The 4,875-nt window shown below is 44.1% G+C and overlaps 1 pseudogene; it reads right to left on the bottom strand.

Moving 5' to 3' along the window:
- Window positions 1-3,358: 3,358 nt before the first annotated feature.
- Window positions 3,359-4,626, bottom strand: LOC117521757 (annotated as a pseudogene).
- Between the last annotated feature and the right edge of the window lie 249 nt (window positions 4,627-4,875).

Here is a 4,875-nt window from a genome sequence, read left to right as displayed (position 1 = left end):
AACTTACAGGAACGGCTCGGCCGTGTTGCGTTCGTAAACATTACACAAACCAAAACGAATGTGTTCATCTGACCTGATGGTGCCGACCCAACGGCAACCCAAAAAATCGGCCCGCCTTGCCTTCACTGCGCAGTGCGAATGCGTCATCAGCTGCTGTTCACAGATTAAAACCATGTTTCTTCTTCAAACTGCCTCCAGTCATCATCTGTCTCAGCCACAGATATCTGAAGCTTTTGTACAAAAATCATTTCCACATAAATTCACCATTATTTCATCATAAATGACGGAGGAAGCGATCAGAGCGCCGCAGCTACACGAGCTGCTAGCTGATGCGTTCACTGCACACCGGTCATTTCATAACGTCACCATGTTTTACCTCGTTTCTTCTTAAAACTGACTTCAGAATGATTTAAGAAGTTTTACTTTGTCATCTGATGGTTAATAATCACATTAATCCATTTGATCTCTTTGGGTGAAGAGACGCCGTCTCAGATGAGCTGCTGAGCTCTGAAATGACACATGCGCACTGGAGGCAGGTGGACCAATTTTTAGGGGGGGACCGACTGTTCGGTCTGTGATACTGCTCCTTATTGTGATACTGTCCCTTACAAAGTACAAAGTCAAAGTATTCCTCAGTTTGAATTTATTCAAAGTCACGCTGAGAAACAGGCCCGGGGCCCCAGAGGTGTGGCCCGCGCAGGGGCGCCATCTTGTGTGAGACCCTGAACATGGCCAACAAGTGGTTTTTACCAGTTGTTTTTTTATAAAAAAAAACAATGTAGATGGTACAGTGGGTGGGTTTTATTCCCACAACTCCTAACCTTATTGGCTCGTGTAGATAGAGGGGAAACCCCGCCCCTTGTCTTCAGCCCACAGTTGTTTGGTGGAACTTAACTCCTTTGTTTCTGATCAGATAAAACCAGTTCAGACTAGTTGACATGCATACTCAAACAAACTAAAACTCACTAAAAATATAACCATTTAAGCATAGCACATACTTGAGACAGTAAACAATAAAATATCATAAATAAACAGATATATCTAACAACTGCACGAAAATAAATAAATAAATAAAAATAAAATCCGAAACACGGTCATCATCTTTAACAAAATCTTTAAGCCATTAATGTAACTAACGGATCGCCTGTATTGTGTTCACAAACACAAAACAAATGCATGAAAAATAAATAGATTAAAAATACTGACTTCTGAACCGTTTTTGTCCACAGTGTTATTTCGGCTCTTTAAGCCGCTGTGTTGCTTCAAACACAGTGTCTTTTTAACATCGTCGGCAGTTCGTTTGTCTGCACTGACCAGCTAGCTCTCCACGCATGCGCACTGATAAACTCAAAACTGGCTTATGGGAGCCAGCTGTTGTGTGGGCCGCCAGAAGAGGAGGTACTGCTGGCCCACCAGCCTGAAGTGCGTGCTTCAGTCACGAGGGCGCTGCCGCCACGGACACAGCCGGGGGTGACAGCTGTCACTCATTATCTCTTGACAGCTGTCCCCCATCTACACTACATCATCTCACTCCATAAAGACCGGACGTCATCTCCACCTCGTTGCCGAGATATCACCTACCTACGGAGGTAATACTCTCAGCCGTTGTTGTTCTAAAGAATACGTAATTCTCTGAGTTGTTGCAGGAGTTCCTGAGGAGCCTACTGAGAACGGGACGCTAAGTGTGGGGAGACGTGACGAGTGACGCACGTCCAACTAAGTAGCCCTCAGTCTCTTACTGTGTTAGAGGTGGATGTGGAATATCCACCATAAGTGTTACTGGGTGTTCACACACCCACATCTGATTGTTTCTGTTCCTCGCCAGCAGTACCAGATCCGACACGCGGAGACGGTGGCCACCTGGGGACTCAGAACTTGGCGGCTCCAGTATTTTCCAGGTTCGGTGGCGGAGGAAATCGTGTGGTTCTGGTTCTTCTCAGGACAGACGTCTTCTATCTTCGAGCCTGCCCACACGACACCTTTGTTAATTGATTTTTGCACCTATTCTGTAATCTGCTGTGTTGACTTGTGCTATTCACAACAGTAAAGTGTTCACATTTGACTTCCTCCATTGTCCGTTCATTTACGCCCCCTGTTGTGGATCTATGTCACTACACTTTCCCAACAGCAGCGACTCCCTCAAGAATCATTTCCAAAACGTCTTTTATGTTTGCACCCTTTTTGAGCATCACTGGTGACAGTGAGTGTACAAACACCAAATCAGTGAAATATACTGAAAAAATACAATCTGGAGCATTCTGCTCATCAAAGATCATTTTTTCTTAGTCTTGTGTCTTTCTCACAAAATTAAATTTGCAGCTTTTAACCAAAAACATGCAAAAAATACACAAAAAGGTAACACTCGATCAGTAGTGTTGCATGAATCCAAAACAGATCTCGGCACAAAAGCAGTGACATTGAGACGTCATAAATATGTCTTTTTGTAGCTGATCTCTGATTGTCAGCTTTCTCATTGCCAAGGACGTTATACACCACGTTATCAGATGCATTCCAAGCTCGAGCCTTGACGGTAACGTTCTGATCTGAGGCCCATCAAATATCCCTGATTTTTTTCTTCTCATAGATAAGGCCAGGAAAGGTTGAGCAGATGTAGACAAAACAGTCTCCAGAACGATCAATCAATCAATCAACTTTTTTCTTGTATAGCGCCAAATCACAACAAACAGTTGCCCCAAGGCGCTCAAGTGCTTTGACAAACTGCTGCATTAGTCCAAGTTTGATGTGCACTGGTGGTACAGTGATGTTTTTCAGATCAACCAGGGGGTTGTCTATGATATTCTTTTCTCCAGGTTTCATTGTATTTCTTGGTGGCCACTCTTTTCTTACCCAGTGCTCGTCATTGGCTCTACTCTCTCAGTAGCATAAAAACAGGGATATTTGGTTTGACCTCCTAAAAAAGTCCCAATAGGAAATTTACCACTTTCAAATCCATGCAGATCAACTGCTGCTGGTGATCACAGTATTTCAAAAATGATGACATTTCTTAATCGTACTACTTTGTCTGGAAACTGTGCTTTTGAAGCTGCTTTTCTGAGATTAGTGGCATCAAACCTGTGAGTGAATGAGCAACTTTTGCGTAATCCATCAATACGGAACAGACAGATTGCAAAAAAAGAAACCTCATGTGATCGAGGAAACCTGAACTCGAATTCAGATTCAGCAAAACAAAATGACCCTAAATCAGTTCTCAAAGTCCATGCAAGAAATTCTTTGTTGTTGTTGTTGACCAGTCAGACACAGGAAGTCAAAAAGTCTCAAAAAGTCTTGTGTCATAGCCCCGCCCACACCGTTTGATTGACAGAGAGAAACAACAGGAACAAGGGGAGAGAAAATACTGTTTGTCTTAAAAGACAACATAATCCAACGTCTGTGAAATGACTTCAGTCTATTTGAGCTCACGGATCTCAGCAGAGGATCCAAAATAATAAAAATCAAGTCCAACATGTAGCGGCCGAGTGAACATGGTCTGGACCCTGTGGAGGAGAGTCACACCTGCACACTGATCCAGATACACTCCCACTGTGGAGGACTGAGGACCATAGATTGTGGTCTGGATATTATTATGAAAGAAGTAATAAGCACCACAGGATCTTTCCAAACTCCAAGACTTGTCATTGAATCCAAATCCTTTGTGTCCCCGGTTCTCTTAATGTTCTTGTATGTGACTGAAACACAAACTCCTAATGTGTCCAACTCCACCTCCCAGTAACAACGTCCAGTCAGACTCTCTGCACTCAGGACCTGGAACTCATCAGTGAATCTGTCTGGATGATCAAAATAAAACTGATCCTCTTCCACTTTTGTTACTTTTCTGTTTCCTTCAGATAAAACCAGATGTTTGTTTGCTGAATTTGGATCCAGTGTGATTTTACGTGAATATTTTAAGAATTCAGTTCTGGTCTTTGGTTCTGGTTGTGGCAGTAAAACGTCCACGTCAGTGATGGTCTGTGAGATTTTCATCCATTCATCACTCAGAATCAGACGGATCATCTGACTGAAGGTCTCCTGACTGTCCTCCACTGCTTTATCAGCAGACTGATTGATGGCCTCCACCTCCTGCTGAAGCACCTTCACCTCTTTGTCTCTGACCTGGATCCTCTGCTGGATTTGTTGTCGGCTCCCCTCCAGCTCTCTCTGTCTCTTGGTCCTTTCTGCTGCAGCTGACACTGTGTCGTGGTCTTTATGATGATCCACAGAGCAGAGATAACAGATACACTGCTGATCAGTATGGCAGAACATCTTCATCACCTCATCATGAGCAGAGCAGATGTTCTCCTGAAGCTCCAGTCTTCTTCAGCTCATCCACTAAATCTGCTAACGTGGTGTTTTTCCTCAGGACAGGCCTCGGAAGGTCTGTCTGCACTGAGGACAGCTGGGGACTATCTTCTGATCCTCTTCATCCCAGAACCTTTGAATACAGGTCCTACAGTAGTTGTGTCCACAGGGAATAGTCACCGGATCTGTCAGGAGATCCAGACAGATGGAACAGCAGAACGTCTCTGCGTCTATTTGAATTTGTTGCTGCGCCATTTCAACTCTCAGAGTCAAACAGTTTCACTTTCTCTGAGCAGGAACGTCAGTCTGAGCTCTGATGTCAGACAGCACTCGTCTTTCCTTTTGGATCACAGCCTGATCTGCACCAATCCAGACTGGGTTGGGCAGGTATAAGGATTGCGCCCCGCCCTACGTAACCGGCTGTGTCTGACTCTGCGTTTTGCTTCAAGAAGAGACTCAGACGTAGATGTTTTTGAAGGCTGTCTCCATTTAATTTTTACAGCTCCTGGCAAAAGCAGCATTTAAAAAAGAAAAATACTCTGGTCAGTGTGACTTCCATCAGAACACAGCTTCTCCCAC

The sequence above is a fragment of the Thalassophryne amazonica genome, chromosome 12, assembly GCF_902500255.1.
Source record: "Thalassophryne amazonica chromosome 12, fThaAma1.1, whole genome shotgun sequence".
Lineage (NCBI taxonomy): Eukaryota > Metazoa > Chordata > Actinopteri > Batrachoidiformes > Batrachoididae > Thalassophryne > Thalassophryne amazonica.
This window is presented reverse-complemented; position numbering and strand designations above follow the sequence as displayed.